Source organism: Podarcis raffonei, chromosome 2 (genome assembly GCF_027172205.1).
Source record: "Podarcis raffonei isolate rPodRaf1 chromosome 2, rPodRaf1.pri, whole genome shotgun sequence".
NCBI lineage: Eukaryota > Metazoa > Chordata > Lepidosauria > Squamata > Lacertidae > Podarcis > Podarcis raffonei.
Window position 1 is genome coordinate 61,762,505 of NC_070603.1, and position 18,626 is coordinate 61,781,130.

Here is an 18,626-nt window from a genome sequence, read left to right on the forward strand (position 1 = left end):
TTACAGCCTGAAAAGTTGTCAGATTGCATCATCCTATACATCACAATTAATGAAAAAACCTTGGCGATGCTCAAACAAGAAACAACGTATTAATTCAAGGAAGTGTAGGAAGGTGAGTGAGAAAGGGGAAAAATATGTTTTTTTAGAGTCACAATCACATTGTGGCAATAAAGCATAAATTTGGAGACTTTTACCTGCTTATTCCTCAGAAGCAGGAAAGAAGCTGCTATGTGTTTAGTAACAACCAATACAACAACAGTGGTACCTCAGGTTAAGAACTTAATTCGTTCTGGAGGTCCGTTCTTAACCTGAAACTGTTCTTAACCTGAAGCACCACTTTAGCTAATGGAGCCTCCCGCTGCTGCCGTGCCGCTGCTGTGTGATTTCTGTTCTCATCCTGAAGCAAAGTTCTTAACTCGAGGTACTATTTCTGGGTTAGCGGAGTCTGTAACCTGAAGCGTCTGTAACCCGAGGTACCACTGTGGTGAGACCAGCAGCATTAGGATGTCCCCTTTAAAGGGGCATCACTGTAAGGAATAACTGATAGTACAAACATGCAACGGGGTGGTCACTTTCACCCTTAGCCAGCCACCCGGCATCTACATGCTGGCACTGGCAGTGAGCCAAACTGGGCGTTGCTACCCATATTCTCTCCCATGTAAGTACATATCACATTTACACCATATACACAGCACATATGCACCATGCCCTTCTTTACTGCTGCTGAGATTTTTCCAGTTTGTAGTGGCGAGAGATTGTTGGCTCGCTGTGCTCAGATGAGCTATTCACCCACTGCTGTCTGCCAGCCCTTGCGGCTTGAAGAGCCCTGCTGCTGCCAGAATGATACAAGGCAATCAAGACTGGAGGAGCAGCCAACAGCAGTTGCCTCTGGGTTGCCCCAAGACATTTTGACACCTGAGGTGAACCACAAAATGGCACCTGTCCCCCTACCCCTGCCACCAGGGAAGAAGAGGTGAGTGAAGATCAAGGAGAATCAAATCCACCTTCCCCGGACCAGCAGAGCCTCCTATTTTTTGAGAGGCCCCTGTAGAGATAGCATGCAGGGGCTGCTGAGGAGGGAGTGGATTCTGCCCCTGTGGATCCTGCCACCTGAGGCGGTCGCCTCACCTTGCCTCACAGGTAACAGATACATATCAACAAGAATTCTAGCAGCATAGCATTCATTTATCTTAAGGACAAATGGGGCATGTTCATAATACTTGCTCCTGTTCTTCAGAAATGTTTTAGCAATGCTCTTCCGGTGTGGGTGCCATCGCTGCCGCAGCTCCAAGATGGGCAAGTTTATGAAACCAGGGAAAGTCGTCCTTGTCCTCGCTGGGCGTTACTCCGGACGCAAAGCTGTTATTGTTAAGAATATTGATGATGGTACCTCTGACCGCCCCTACAGCCACGCTCTGGTGGCTGGCATCGATCGCTACCCATGCAAAGTGACAGCAAGCATGGGCAAGAAGAAGATTGCCAAGTGTTCCAAGATCAAGTCCTTTGTGAAGGTCTACAGTTACAACCACTTGATGCCTACCAGGTACTCAGTTGATATTCCCCGTTGTCAACAAGGATGTCTTTAGGGACCCTGCGCTAAAACGTAAAGCCCGGCGGGAGGCCAAAGTGAAATTTGAGGAGAGATACAAGACGGGCAAGAACAAGTGGTTTTTCCAGAAGCTCAGATTCTGAGTGGCATGCATTTGCACCAATAAATATTTTTGAAAAGCCCCCCCAAAAAGAAATGTTTTAGCAAAACAAAATATTTGCCAGCTACTCTCAATAATTGTCTATTTAAAAAAAAAATCTACCCATCTTTATGCCCTGAAAGATGCCCAGTGCATCAACAACAGTGTAACACTGAAATCAATTGCTAACATGCTGCTTGTGAAGAGAGCAAGGTCACCTTCCTGGCAGAATGCTTTTGTTTATGCTCATGTCTGTAAATTTTGTTTGATAGGAAAAACGAGTTACTGATTAGCATGAGCTTGAGAGACAGTCCCAAGCAGAATATAAATCAGAAACAGAATGATTTCCGGCCAATTAAATTAATCACCAATCAAAATTCTATCCAGGCAACAGTTCTCCAGAGCCTTTAATATCTTACCCCTCCAAATTTTTAATATAACTTTCCTTTTTATGTTAGCATCAGCGCAAAAAAAGGAGAAAGATCTTCAACAAGAGGCAAAGTGGATAAACTATTTGATCTTAAAATATTGTCAGTCATCAGAATTAAGGCATATGAAAGGCAATCACTGTAAAAGGACATAATACTGAGCTGAATTAAATTGCTATTATTGCCTTGTTTCAGAGATCAATATAATTGCACCTGTTCAGGCAGCCATGTAACTAGGACACCTTAGGGTGAAACTACAGCTTGGGATCAGGTTAGTCTCTTCCCTTCCTGAATGCTATGATTGCCTGATGAAGTCATCCTGGCTGTGGCACATAAAGGTTCATTTAGCAGCAATGGAGGGGGGTGGAGTGGAAAGAAAGCCTTTTCTGTAGTGGCTCCCTCTCTATGGAATCACCTCTCCTCTGCCAACATTAATAAGTATATTTCAAATTAGCACCAAAATACCATTATCTCAAGCTCTTGTGGGTGTTTAATTCTAGTGAGTTAGCTGTGATTTTAACTCTGCACAAACTGCATTTTATTTGTGTCATATTATTTATGTTTGAATTCGTAATTTGAAAGATGGTATATAGAAAGTTAAAAATGAATAAATATTTCACCTAGTTCTGAGATTCTTTTCCTTCGCCTTTTTTTTAAAAAAAATGCAGAACAGCCATAAGCAGCTTTGAAGGCAAAGTGGAGGACCTGTAGAGCAGTGTTTTGGGCCACACTTCAGAGTAAAATTTTGCTTGTGCCACAAGCAAGCTGGAACTGCAGTCCAGGTGGTCCCCTCTAAGCTTCAAGCTCAGTTTCAGATGTACAATAGAAACAGAATGCTGGTAGCCAGGGCCAGATTTAGGTTTGATGAGGCCCTAAGCTACTGAAGGTAATGGAGCCCTTTATATAGCAGGCGGGGCCTATTACCTACATCAGGGGTCGGCAACCTAAGGCCCATGGGCCACAAGTGGCCTATGGGGATTGTTTAACCAGCCCATGGACCCCCACTACCCCCTTGGGGACCCTCACCGCCCACTCAGTCAGCTCCCATGCGCTGCACTAAACTGGTGCAGAGCAAAGTGGGGACCACCTTCTGCAACGCTGGCCACCTTCTCATTGGCTGCAGGAAGTTCCTGCAGCCAATGGGAAGCTGTGTATGCCTCCTCTGCACTGGAAGGAGACAAAAAATAGCGTTTGTGCGTGTGCGTGCACTCCGGCCCATCGCGGCACCTGCGGGACTGTGAACTGGCCCAAGCCACAAAAACTTTTCCGACCCCTGACTTACATCATAGGAGCCTACACAACACAAAACACTTGCTGTATGTAGGTTTTATTTGTTTTTCATCTTATATTTTGGAAATGTACATCCAGTTTTTCCCCTTTAAATTTTTTTGGGGGGGCCCAAGTGAGTGGGGCCCTAAGCTATATACGTGATTTAGCTAATACGTAAATCCGGCACTGCTGGTAGCACAAGATATAAGGTTCTGGAGCCTGACTGCTGGAAGCCTGGATTTAATGTCTTTTCTTGCCCTCTGCACTCCCTGCCACCTCCCACAGTTCTTCACTCAGACTTGTTTGTGGGTTTTTTCTAAGTAACACTGACTAGTCAAGTAATTAATTTAACATTTAAAGTTCAATTATCAATTCATCAACAGCTAATCAAGACTAGGAAAGAAAGAAGGTTGGAAATATATCGCAACACAATCCTATGCATGTTTACTCATAAGGCAAGCCTCATTGAATGTCATGCTTCTTACTCTCTGGTGAGTGTGAATAGGATCTCAGTCTTAAAATGTCACCTCTTTACAATAGTACATGTTGCTTGGAATCTTAACATAGAGTGAATGTGCTTTCCAGCAGTCTTGATAGCCACAGCAGGGTGGATGTGGAAATTAAGACTTCCCTGTGCTGGCATAGTTTGGTGGGGATGGGGAGCAGGCAGAGTAACATCTCCAAAACCAGTGGTTACATCCAACTAACATCTACTCAGAGCTGATCCAATGAGATTAATGAATTTACATTAGCCATGTTTCTTCATTTCAATGGGACTATTCTGAGTAGGTTCAGCATTGAATACAACCCCAGAGCTTGAAAGACCAGAAATGTCTTATCATGCATTAGTTCCACTGATGTCATTGGGAAAGGAAATCCAAATAAGTATTTATTAATTAAGTACCCTATTGTTGAGATGATCAAGGTGGCCAGCAAAGATTGCTATCAAATATGGACAACTGCCAGAAATATGGTTTCACTGTTCAGTATAAGCAAATTGTGAGTGACAAGTGGAATCCCGGCAGCAGTGTAACAGTGAGGTGAGATCAGAATCACTCTCTTTCAATCTTGGGGTTAATCCAGACACATTGCTGCTCATCTGAATGAAGTCCAAATCAATATGATGCTCTTAGAAGCACGATGGCGAATATGTAAACGATTTAAAAAGAAAAGAAAAAGCAACATAATATCTCATACTCATGTCTTCTTGGCTAAAACTCTAACAAAAATCACCCTCATTTTCACCTCTCAACTGAAAACTTGTATAACAATTAGAATGCAACTTATATTACCCGCTGATTGCTTCTCACACAATTCTGCAGTAGTATCACCATTCTGCAGTTTCTGCAGAAAGCTGCATGTTACAATGCTTCACTCACAAAGTCTTTTCATTTATTAACACTTCCTGTTACTTGTCTCCACATCAAAAATAAGAAAATGCATATACTTGCATACACACAGAGATGCAAAAGTGTTTTTTGACATGGCATAGCAGGCTGTGTATATTTCAAGGGCTTTTCAGTTAATAAATAAAATGTATTGTTGGATGAAGGAAATGCATCTTTCTCAATCTATAAATATTCATCACCAATCCACTGCAAACCAAGCAGAGCCAGGAGCAACCTGTCAACTTGACACTATGGTTAATTGAACCACGTTGCAATTAATATTAAACATCACCCAATCTGCACATGAAGAATGTTCATGACCAATGTGAAAATACTATGAACCTGATTTATTGGTTGGAGTGTTGCCCTGGATGGAAATATGATAATATACAGAGACTCTTCCAGGTATAAATGATGCTTCATGAATGTGAAATATCTATGTTTCTCTTGGATCAGATTTGTGACTTCACTGATAATAGTTTTTTACACTACTGTAAAATGTTGGACTGAATGCCAATATTGTCCTAATCTTTAGCAGAACTGGTCAGAGCTAACGTATGTATTTCTTTAATATATATCATTCTCTTGACGATACTCAAATATCAAAGCTAACCAAGTAGAGATTAATAGTGTGTGCCGTGGGGGAGAGGCAGAAACTTGTTTTCTTGCTTGAAAAGAAAATCAACACTCAAGTCAATTTATACCACAAAGTAACAGTGTTTGCTATATATCAGAACATCAAAAAGATCACTGGAAGTATGGAAGATCAGTATTTTAATATTTAAAAAGTTCTAGTGATGTACAGATTGTTTGATAATTCTAGAGTTTTAAGATCCGTGAACATTATTGCTCCACCTATTAGTGTTGTTATATTGTTTTTATCCACTGCTCCTGATTTATGCTGTGTTTAGATTTTATTGTTTCATCTTATTAGGTAACTGTTTTATTTTTAATGATATACACTCATATATTGCTGTTGGGCAGAATAGAAATGTAGCAAACAAGTAAATAAACAATAAAGCACTCATATTTTTGTAGGTTGTGCAATTCATAAAGGGTTATAGCTTGTTCACGTGTGACAACAAAAATTCTAACAATACAGTACTCCACTCCGCAGCCAAATGCTAAGTAATCTGGGCAGGCACAAGACAACCAAAGTCACTTTTAAAGGTGTTGGTTTCAAAGGGGAGTTAACCTCAGTGGGCCAAAGATCAGTGGTAGAGCATCTCCTGTGCATGTGGTCCCAGGTTCAATTTTCAGGACCTCTTGGTGGGGCTGGAAGGGCGAAAAGTTATTTCCAAAATAAGAGGTGCATTGTTCATTTCAGCTGAAAGGAGCTTGGGAGATATGCTTCAATCTCTTCTTCTGCAGGGGTTCAATACATGTGCAAGCAGCAAACAATGGGATCAACAGCTGAGGTGGGCAGATGGGCTCCATTCTCCCAATAGTTCAAACTTTAAAACAGACTTTTAAAACCAATTAATTTTGACTTCTTTAAGGGATTTATATTGCCTCCAAAAAAAGGGGGGATAGGAAATCACAGCATCTTCTGTCACACATTGCATTATACAAAGGATGCTTATGTGTTGTACAAACTAGGCATTTGTGAATCAGCCTACAGCAGTCTACCCCACTAACAGATTAATTGCTTCAGGGGTCTTATTATGGCCTATGAGTTGTCCTTGTGTTCGTATGAATAGAGCACATATAAGTACTATGATTAGCACACGTCTGGTCCAACACGCAAAACCAATTAATGTGGAGCACATGAATCAAAGCTAATTATGCCTTATTGAAGTCAAAATCCATCGCAAAAATCCTGTGCATTTGCTGTTTGACTTAAGCCATGTTATTTGATGCAGCAAAGCAAGATGTCTCCCCATCGGTTTCTACCTCTGACTGAGTGGGGAGAGCAGCTCAGCACTCTGTCTCTGTGCTCCAGTGAAGCATACACAATCACTGGGCTGCATAGGATGTCAAGGGAGTACCTGCTTCTCCTTATGGTTCCATAGGAACCCATTTCACACTTTGAAAGTCCTGGCAATATATTTTTTTCATTATGCACATCTTGTTCAACACTGAGCTGCATTCTAAAGGGATTCTCACGAAGACAGAGCGCTTGAGCTGAGGCAAGTGCCAGAAAGCACAGTACAGATTACACAGCTGCTTGGAAAATCCCCAGAATGTATAGCTCTAGCAAACAGAGGACCTAAGTGCCCCCCCCCCCAGTTTCTCTGGGAAGATGCAGGTGAGGGAGGCATCTAGCAGCCAAGGAAAAATGATCTGATTCCGGCACAGCATCAGCTAGTTTGGTTATCTGTTTGGCACCTTATCAAAACGTCTTTGTTTTCTCGGGCATTTTAGTTGTTTTCCTTGTCCTATTGTGTTCTACTGACCCTTAATGTTGTTTTTATTTGGTTGTATTGTATGGTTTTATGAACACTTTTGGACTTCCTTTGTACACTGCCATGTTATCCAGTTGAAGAAGGGCAGTTTAAAAATCTTTTTGACACTTACATAAACATCCTGTGCTGTTTATCTCATCAGAAGCCTATTCAGCACCAGCCTTCTTAACTTGGAAGTGGACAGCTCCCTGTGCCTAGCCCCCGACTCATCATACCAGTCCCAGGTGCCTGGCAAACTTTTCTGTGTCTCTTTTTAAATCCAGTGACTCCTACCTACCATGTGTATAGCGAGGGTTCTCTGCGTTCCGTGCTTGGAACTTATCCCTCTGTTCAGATCAGAATGGGAAGGATCAGCCCTGCAAAGTGCTGGTTTTATGCCACACTTCTTCATTCTCCCAGACCTGTTTTCTATGAGCACTAACCCTGTGGGAGAAAAGAAGAGAGTCTCCAGAAGGCAGCCCTGTGCTAAAAGAAAGCTACAGTTTCTAATTTGTGTGCTAGGCTTAGATCCAACATGTGGATCTAAGTCTAAACTGTAAAGCTTTAAGTGTTGGCACCACCAGTAACTTCCAGAATGCTACTTTTTTTACTGCAGTGCTGATGTATAGAGGGGGTTGTCCTACTACCCATCACATCTGCTATGGCCAGATGTGGGAAATGAATGGACAAGATTTCTGGCACAGGAATGCAGCAGGGCTCTAAGATGTGCTAAGCCATGGAAGAAGAGAGAACCCCTATCCATAGCCTCCCAAATGCAGACCTTAATTATCACTTATTTTTCCCCAGGAAGCATTTGCTTTATTCTTCTATAGGAAACGCGTGCTGGTACTTAATCCTCTTTCAGAAGCAGTTCTTGGCAAAGCAGCAAAAAAGTTTGGCTTTTCTTGATCTGTAGTGCGGCATTTCTGCTCTACCAAACCCAAAGACGATTTAGCAGATTTAGAAAGGAGGAAGTTAAAAGTAAAGCTATACTGACATTGCTATGGAAGCAATTTGTTTTGCTTATGATGATGGTGTATGACAAGCGTTATCAGTACCTCCAGGGACAGAGACTCAGAGAACACAGCTGGAAACAGACTGTATCCAGGATTCTGCATATGGAGAGAACCATGTCTCCTCACTCTGGGAATGGGAAAATCACTCCCACCTTACTTTATACCAGGTTTGCACGCCAGAAACACCAGCCTCCGTTTGCTTAATTTTTTAAAAGTGTAATTCAAAAAATTGGTACAGCTTTTCAAAAGCATAACAAGGACATGCACTTGCTATCACACAACATGTACTTAAAATGTAACCTTGAATGCCTGCAAGAGAGGACCTTTGAACTTTGCTGAATCTTGCTCCCCACCCCAGAATCTCATGTTTTCTTCTCTCCCTTCCATTGGTAGGACTTTCAAAGGCAAAGGGATGTTTCATGAGCACCGAGTCTGGAGGCAGGCAGCATAGATGGCCTTTTGATCCCCACTGACTCTATAATTCTGTAATTCTACAACAAACAGTAAAATATGAAAAGAGCAACTAACACTTAGACTTGGCAGATTCTCCAGTGAGCAGTGACTTGCAAGTGATAAGGCAACAAAGCTACTTAAAATTCAGGCTTGTTCTTTTAAAGATTCAGCTTCAGTGATTTAAAATGAGTATAGCTGTAGGCTTACCATACAAAATTTTTGAAGCTCTCCTTTAAAATTTAAATTTAAAGTCATGCTGCATTTATGTCAGGTTTGTATGAAGTTGCCACAATTTCCCATTTGTGTATCTACTTTGATCTGTCTGTAATCCAGAGGTTTGTGAGCTCTTTAAAAAGTGTGGCATGCTCACTGGTTCTGCGTGTGTGTGCTTAAATAATGTTTCTGCTCAAGTGGCTATAGGTTTTAAACTATAGCAGTTCTTATGTGCTTCATTTACTTTTGTTTGTTTAAATATTTTTAAGGTTGTCTTTTAGGGCAAGGCCCTTATAAGGCAACACATATAAGACAAATACATCATATTCAAATAAGAATAAACATTTATAAACATGCTTTAGCAGTCTAAAATAAACATGTTTTAGCAGTCTAAAGCAGTCCAAAAGTGAGCAACACACCAGTATAATAATCAAAAACAAAAATTATTTTCCATCCAGAAGGTTCAGAAGGTGTACACTGACCATTTGTCACCAATGTTAAAGGAAAGTTAAATCACCTCAAACCTGCACTTTCCTACAAAGTCAGAACTATGCAAGAGCCCCTGAGAAGGTTTCAAGGATGCCCATCATTCAAAATATTTCCCTCTCATACTGGTATCAGAAGAAATTATACGTCAAGCCCTTTAATGATTGTTAGACAAACATTAGCCTCTTATGTTCCTCTCCTAGAATATACATTTATTCTTCTACTCGCCCTTTGTAAACTGCCTATTACAGGAGCACTACAGATGTTGTTGAGCTACAGCTCCCATCAGCCATAGCCAGCATGGGCAGTGGGCAGAGGTGATGGGAGTTGTAGTTCAACATCTTGAGTATGCCACACTGGCTGTGCCGGATCTATACAAAACATGCAGACAATAGATTGGAAATTGTGTGGTAAAGTTGGGAGCTGCTGGGAACCATTTAAACAAGCTCCATCCTCCTGTAAAGCATTGGTCTTTACCTCTTGAATTGGTACAAACAACTGCATCACACACTGAGTCTCAATGGTAGAACCACCACTATTTTATTTTTATTCATTCACTTGAATAGATAGATAGATAGATGGAAAATTGTGGTGGTGGGAAAGATACAAAGCAAAACAGAGTTTCACTAGGTTAAATTCAAAGTGGCGCTAAGAAGATTGTTCCATCAGCACACACTTTTTCATTTGTCCAATGGAACCATCTTCTCCATCCTCTACTTGTGCACCATTCTAGATATTTTGGGAGGGCACAGGGGGTACACAGGGGAAGGGGGAAAGCACCACTGCACTAGCAGAAATTATTGCATTGGCTTCTTTTAGTGTAAGAATTTAATTGAATACAGTCCTTTATCTCTAAAGAATCTGATATGTTGGTACTGGAGGTTTTTTTTCAGCCTTGAATGACAAGCTGCACCACCTAAATCTCCCCGAATGTTGAAAACCACTATTGTAAAGAATACATACACACACCTCTTACGTCAGCCACGTTGGTACAAACTAATTTTGGACTACTTCAAATGCTATTCATTTTCTTCACAGGAAACATTTTTCTACACAGAAATGGGGGTGGGAGGAGCCTGGAATTAGTATGCACAGCAGACTGCTTGCCATTTGGGACATGGATGGTGTGTGCTCAGCAATCAATGGCACATTATTACCATCTTGGTAATTTTTTTAGACTGCCCTTCATCACATAGGATCCTTTCACCAAACCTACAACGCGCCTGAATTCCTGTTCGCTGCCCTTCCTACTCAGCTGCTTCCTGCGTAGATAAACTATGGAGTTGGCTACCACAATATTAGCTCCCATTGTCATGGTCGCCAACTTGGGTTGCTCCAAAAGGGAATTAAATTCATGGAGGATAAGGCTATTGCTGCACCCAGGATCAGAGGCTACATGCCTCTGAACACCAGTTGCTGGGTCTCTCAAATGAGGAGAATGCTACTGCACTCTGGCTGCCCAACATGGGAACAGGGTGCTAGGCTGGGTAGATCTTAGGCCTGATCCAGCAGGCCTCTTATCTTTTTGTGCTCTTACACTTCTTGAAGAGCAAGACCATTAATATTCTTTATTAAACATTTGGCTGCTGAAGGGGTATCGATTTAAACTCCATGGACTCGCCTGTTTTTCTCCTCTTACAGCTCAGGTGACTTTGCTTTCTTTATTTCTCCACAGTGACTATACAGTGTCTGAAACATTCCTGGTTTATAGGCTAGAGGCAGATAGAGATTAAATGAATCAGGTTTTAATCTCCCATCCAACATTTCTGTTAAAAAAATGTGCTAAATGCTAACAGCGGAAGTATAGTATTTGCACCATAATGATATACTGTCTGCATCTTCCCTACTCTTTTATTTTCTTTTATTTTTTCTTTTATTTTTATTTTCATATGCTTCTCTTTTTCTTTCACACAAAAATTCTATGAATTATTTCTATTTCAATGCAAACAGAGTTTACACAAAATGTGCTGAAGCAGCAGCGGCCCATATACATCCCATTGTTAGAATATATGCATTAGGATAGTTCAAATGCCAGATATGTATATAATATAATCTCCACAAGTACCAGTAAGTTACAACAATAGCAAAACGTTTCCCATGTTTTAGAATGCAAGAGTCTTATTTAAATCTACGTGGTGTAAATCAAGGAAAACCAAAGTCCAGCCAAACTTATTTTCAGAGGTATTGCTAATGCATTCTTAGTTCAATCACCCAATATTGTGCAAGATGCTTAGAAAAAATTTCCATGAGACACAGCCTCAGAATCTACATGACACAGCTAGGAATTGTATCAGGAGGCTGAAGCAGTGTATCATTTTGCTTATGTTCAGAGTAGATGGATTCTTGAGCCAGAATACCATAGCAGGCCACTGCTAATATACTAAGGATAACCACTGTTGTCAGATGTATCACAGCATGTCTCATAAAGCTCTTAAGAGGCACAAAAATTGAACATGACAGGAGATGAATCATTTATCACCATCCCAAAGGTGTTTGGGTCACTGCAAGGAATTACTAATGCAATGCTATATGCAATTATGGAAATGGAGCTGATGTGCAGGGTTGTGAGAACAACAAACCCCATCTGCCTCAAACAAGTTGCTGCTATAGTTGCATCAGCATCTATAGGTTACATCAAATGGACAAGATGAAATTCAAGAGAGAAGCGTGTAAAGGTACCAAGCATCACAACTGCCAAGCCAGGTCTCCCCCATCCTATATTGTTGCTATCGGTTTTGGAGCCCTAAATACAGGACTTTACATTTATCTCAGTTGAACATCTTAAGTGTTTATCCCAGGATTCCAACCTGTCAAGAAGATTTGAATTATGGTATTTTTTATGAGATCCTCTTCCCAGCTTAAGTGTCACCTGCAAATCTGATTAGCAGTCTCTATAGGATATACCGTATTTTTTGCTCTATAAGACTCACTTTTTCCCTCCTAAAAAGTAAGGGGAAATGTGTGTGCATCTTATGGAGAGAATGCAGGCTGCGCAGCTATCCCAGAAACCAAAACAGCAAGAGGGATCGCTCCAAAAACTAGGTGCGTCTTATGGTCTGGTGCGTCTTATAGCGCGAAAGATACGGTATGTCATTAGTTTTCAACTAGATTCATTGGAGGGTCAGTTTGTGAATATAGTCAGCAGCGCAGACTCTATGCCACAGAGAGACAAGTTTGCAACATGTGTCTTCCTGTTCCATTGCCGCCACTTTCCTTTCACCATCCCTCTGTCCTCTGGATTGGGAACTGGCAAGGGCAGACAGTGTCCTTTGGTAGGCATTTAGTTCAGGGACCTCCAGTAGCTGCTGACCTTAATGTGAAACAGACATATTGCTGCTGACCTGACATTCATTTAAAGTCTAATTTCCTCAGAATATAATCATATATTTGATAAAGCCGTAGAAGATCAGGACAATTTTATATCCATACCTGGTGTTCTTTGTTGCCTCTGAAGTTGCTGGGAAGCATTGGCTTATCACAACCAAATTACTAGCTCTGAGCACTGGGGTTGGTTATTGTGTTTATCAACAGCTTCCACCTCTTATTGCAGATGAGTCACCTATAATACCTCATCATGAACCATGACTGCAGCCTATACTTATCACTGAAAAAAGGAATGACTGTTCTGATCCTTCTTCATTCACTTGATCCTGACAGAAAGCTAAAGTAGATTTGTTCCTCTTTGCAGAGATGAACCTACTATATTCCTTAAGCAAACCATTTCTGATTAGGATGTTTTCCTCCCACAGTCCCTGGCTTTTCTCCAGACAGTAGAACCTTTGTTGTTATTAAATAAGACAGAGAATTCTCTTGCAATACAGATCCATTCTCCACCCTTTATTTAGCTACCTTGATATGATGTCAAATGGAAAACATCACAATTAATTCTGAGCCCAATTTGGGCTTTGTGCTGCTCCTTATTTAGGTATTTCAGACCACAGTGGGTCTGAATCCCTTCTCCAAGCCTCCTGTGAGCCCCAAGCCCTCATGATCCCCCTAATGCAGGCATCCCCAACCATTGGCCCTCCAGATGTTTTGGACTACAATTCCCATCATCCCTGACCACTGGTCCTGTTACGGTAGCTAAGGATCATGGGAGTTGTAGGCCAAAACATCTGGAGGGCTGCAGGTTGGGAATGCCTGCCCTAATGCCTTACCAGGCTATGGCAGTGACGGTGGTAGTATCAGTGGCAGCTGCTGTTTCTTCTTTCTTCTCCCCAGACCCAGTACAAATATTCTTGCTGCAACAATGTTGCTACCTGCTACCACTATGGATGATGGGAAATGTATTTCCCCCAGAGTTCCAGAAAGTGATTGGGCACTCTGGGAAAGTTACATCTCTTAGGCTTCTGAACATAGACATAGCAGCACTCCAAGTATCAGGAAGGGAGAGGACAGAAAGAAAAAGACCCTACTGTTGCCACCAGCACACCAGCTGTGGCCAAGTAATTTGGTAAATGGGAGAGGGAGGAGAGAATACTTCTTTGGTTAGAATTACAAACCAAAACAGAGAAGAATGGGGGTGGAGACAGAATGATTCAGAAGACTGGTGCATTTCATAAGGGTACCAAGTTTGCATTCTAAACTGTGTAATTACGAAGGCTGGTCACATCACTACATCCAGCCCATTATCTTTTCTTGTTATGGTTTTGAGATAAGATTCCATCCGAGGCTTTCTTCATCATTTTTTGCTGAGTTCTTATTTCCCAGCGCAACAATTCACCTTCCCTTGGGTAGAACCCCCAAAGAAAAAGCAATCCAAGCTCATCTTGACAAGCCGACTGATATAGGCAGAGTAACCTGTTTTCCACTACAATGACATGTTTCAGCTTTGGGTTTCGCCATTGTGTATTCCCTCCAAAGATAGCTGCAAACTTTAATGTTTGCTCTGGAGATTGAATAATCTGCTACAAGCATTATTTTCTGCCTTCTGTTACAAAACAAGCTGAAAATATTAAAGAAGCTTGCAGAAGCCTTCATGAGAAAAAGAAATGGGGTAGTGAACCGCCCCAAGACCTCCAGGTATATGGCAGTATATAAAGTCAATAAATAATAATAATAATAGTAGTGCAAGGCAGTGCCCCACCATATAAGCTAACATTTTTATATGACGTTGGGAAGACACGTTCTCAAAAGGGAGTGCTGAAGTTGCATGGATAGCTTTGAACTAGGAAGTTGTCTACGTTCCTAAGATATTTCTTTTTTAACAGCTGTACCTTTTGGTCTCTTTTGAAAGAAGTGAATGAAATTTCCAGGTACACTAGCCCCTCCAGAGTAGGCAAAATCTGCCAAATTAAAGGCAAATAGGTTCAGGGGCTTTCGTGCTAGAAACCTCTGGAATTTGATGTTGTTGTTGCTTTTAAAGGAAACACTCTGTGATCCCTACAATTGATTGAGGTTGAATCCTGGGAGACAGAAGTACTGTTTTGGGGGGACAGGAGGTGGGCAGGTGTGGAGGACTCCCTGGTCCTGAATGGGGTAACTATGCCCCTGAAGGACCAGGTGCACAGCCTGGGAGTCATTTTGGACTCACAGCTGTCCATGGAGGCTCAGGTCAATTCTGTGTCTAGAGCAGCTGTTTATCAGCTCCATCTGGTACGCAGGCTGAGATCCTACCTGCCCACAGACTGTCTCGCCAGAGTGGTGCATGCTCTAGTTATCTCTCGCTTGGACTACTGCAATGCGCTTTATGTGGGGCTCCCTTTGTAGGTGACCCAGAAACTGCAACTAATCCAGAATGTGGCAGCTAGACTGGTGATTGGGAGCGGCCGCCAAGACCACATAACACCGGTCTTAAAAGACCTACATTGGCTCCCAGTACGTTTCCGAGCACAATTCAAAGTGTTGGTGCCGACAGTGAAAGCCCTAAACGACCTCGGTCCAGTATACCTGAAGGAGCGTCTCCACCTCCATAGTTCTGCCCGGACACTGAGGTCCAGTGCCAAGGGCCTTCTAGCGGTTCCCTCACTGTGAGAAGCCAAGTTACAGGGAACCAGGCAGAGGGCCTTCCCGGTAGTGACACCCGCCCTGTGGAACACCCTCCCACTAGATGTCAAAGAGAAAAACAACTACCAGACTTTTAGAAGACATCTGAAGGCAGCCCTGTTTAGGGAAGCTTTTAATGTTTAATAGACTATTGTATTTTAATATTTTGTTGGAAGCCGCCCAGAGTGGCTGGGGAAACCCAGCCAGATGGGCAGAGTATAAATAATAAATTATTGTTATTATAACTACAACTTCTTCCCCTATCAGGAACTGGCAGTGACATTCTGTGTTGGGAAGGCAAATGAATAACCCTGCTCTGCCTTCACCACCTCACTGACCACTACTGCCCTCCGCTCTCTGCCTTCCCCATCACCCCACACTAGCATTATTGTTGTTTAGAGAAATTGCTTTCACTTTCAGCAGATGCTTGTCTGCAGCATTTTTAAAAAAATGTCTGGATAGCCAAAGCACCATGAAGCACTTCAGGTGTCCTTGCTCTGACTTACAGATTCTACTTTGCCTCTGCCAGACCCAAGATCCCTCCAAGGAACACTGCTTCATCAGAATTCAATGCACAAAATTACTAACTGGAAGTGACTGGTGGGGACGTATCTTGCCAGTGCTCACACAGCTTTGCTGGCTGACAAGACTACTTCAAAATGCTAGTGTTTGCCTTTAAAGACTTCTACAGCTTGGGGGCCTGAAAGACTACTATATCCCACATTAATTGTCTCTTCATGGCTACTATAAGGGTATAGTGGTACCTCAGGTTACAGATGCTTCAGGTTACAGACGCTTCAGGTTACAGACTCTGCTAACCCAGAAATAGTGCCTTGGGTTAAGAACTTTACCCTCAGGATGAGAACAGAAATTGTGCGGTGGCGGCGCAAGGCCCCATTAGCAAAAGTGGCACCTCAGGTTAAGAACAATAAGAACAGCCCTCCAGAACGAATTAAGTTCTTAACCCAAGGTACCACTGTATAAGCCTTGAGCGAAAAGCTTCCCAACAAATGGTACCCTCTATGCAACATATTTAGCAACATATCTAATTTGGCCCTCAGAAACACAAAAATCCTGTGAACAGGATTAAATGTTTCTAGTCCCTAAATAACTAGAATCCAGAATAACAAACTGATGTGGTTCCTCTCTTAAGAGCTGTATTTTGGATGTTTGTGTTATGTCGTGTAGAGTGTGTGTGTACCATGAGGACGTTTATTTTTCAGTAACTGCTAGATTCACACTTAGGAATCCACCAGTGCATGGCTGGGATCTTTCTCCTGTGCTGCTAGATTTAACATGTATCAACCTAAGGCTATAAAATGCCACTAAAGTTTTTCCCTCCCAAAATGAAATCTTGGGCTGTGCCAACCTGTGCTATATTATGCATGTTGAACAAAACCCTTCAGCTCCACTCTGCATTAGCATGCTGCAACACAACTTTCTCTTGCTGCCTCAGAGAACAGCCCCTGCTTTACATAAATCTTTCATGAAATGCTCTGCCTCAAGCACTAGCGCCTAAGCACAAAAGGCAGCATTGAAGGAAAACATAGTTTTTGCTTCCAAAAACACAGTCAGTTCCACAGATAGTAAATGTAATTTTTATGTGGTGTGTACTCACAGAATCCCATGGGCTCCATTAAAGGGAAACGACGCCATTAATAGATGTGGGATGATGGGAATAATTGAAAGGACTTTTGGGGTGAGGAGAGAGAAGTCATTTAAACTGTTGTGCATGCTATTACAGAGAATAAATTTTCTGATGTATATTTCAAGTCAAAGAAGGCAATGCATTTATTTCATTTTCCTCCGATCTCTCCATCTTCTCCCCACCCCAACCATGCAGACAGATCAATTTATTTCCATCCTGCATGTGGAATTTTGCCTGTGTTTGTTCATAAGTCCATTCCATTCTGTTTCCTCATTATTATTTTTAAAATTCTGTATGGAAATTTAAGTGTCAGACAAGGACATGGGAGACCAGGGTTCAAATCCCCACTTGGCCATGAAGCTCACTGAGTGACCTTGGGCCAGTTATAGTCTTTCAGCCTAACCTAACTCACGGAGTGGTTGTGGAGATTAAGTTTTTGTCACATTGAGCTCCTTGGAAAAAAGGTAGGCTATACATGCAGTAAGGAGATGCGGGTGGCACTGCGGTCTAAACCACAGAGCCTAGGGCTTGCCGATCGGAAGGTCGGCAGTTCGAATCCCCACAACGGGGTGAGCTCCCGTTGTTTGGTCCCAGCTCCTGCCCACCTAGCAGTTCGAAAGCACGTCAAGTGCAAATAGATAAATAGGTACTGCTCCAGCGGGAAAGTAAATGGCATTTCCATGTGCTGCTCTGGTTTGCCAGAAGTGGCTTAGTCATGCTGGCCACATGACCCGGAAGCTGCCTGCGGACAAACACCAGCTTCCTCGGCCTATAGAGCAAGATGAGCGCACAACCCAGAGTCGTCCGTGACTGGACCGAATGGTCAGGGGTGCCTTTACCTTTATACATGCAATAAATGAAAAAAAAATTATCTGATGCATGTCTGCTCTCTTACTCATCACATTTTCCCCATCCCAAATTTTCTCTGGTGGAACCACACACACACACACTCTCTCTCTCTCTCCTGGCGCTATTTATGGTGAGGATTCACAGCTACAAGCAACAATGTAAGATAGCTTCTTCTGCATGACAGCTTGTCCAAAATAGATAACTATGCAACATGGTCCCAGGACTTCAGTTAGCATGCACGGCTGTGTTTCAGAAGTAGCTGTTATTAGCAGAACAGCAGGAAGCAGCATTATTAGGCAGAAAAGGAAAGCGTGGAAGTGACCTGGAAATTATAAATAAAAGGCAAGGGGCAAGAATGAGCGACATGGCATCCACATTAGCATCATTATCTAGATAATGGACATCAAGAACAATACTTGTTATGTTATGAACTGCAGAGGTTTGCTATCTCTTGCACAGGCAACAGCAGCTTTGCAGACTCTCCATCTGATGATTAATTTGAAGCCACTCCAACAGCAGCGAAGGAAATACATGAAAACAAGCTACTTTAGCCTTTTATCACGTAGGATTGCACATCAATCGGCAGAATTGTGAAGTCCTCCTGACTGCAGCAAAGGCTTCCCAAGTGAAATTAGATCTTATCACAAATAATCCATTGCAGGGTGAGGAGGGGGATATACTTTGAATACAGAGTATCTTTATTCTAAGGTGCAAGTCAATGGCAAACAGGCTCTATATCTGAACATTCAATATCAAATCCCAATCCAAGGTAGATATTCGCAAAGTAATATATATTAAGTAGTACCCTAAATGTTAGGC

General features: G+C 42.1%; 1 protein-coding gene and 1 pseudogene across 2 annotated transcripts in view; one reads left to right on the top strand and one right to left on the bottom strand.

The window, feature by feature from the left end:
• The window catches only part of RASGEF1C (RasGEF domain family member 1C), an 82,032-nt gene that overhangs the window by 45,414 nt on the left and 17,992 nt on the right, over positions 1 to 18,626 (bottom strand). The gene's annotated exons all lie outside the window — the stretch shown is intronic.
• LOC128407922 (60S ribosomal protein L27-like) lies at positions 1,253 to 1,731 on the top strand (annotated as a pseudogene).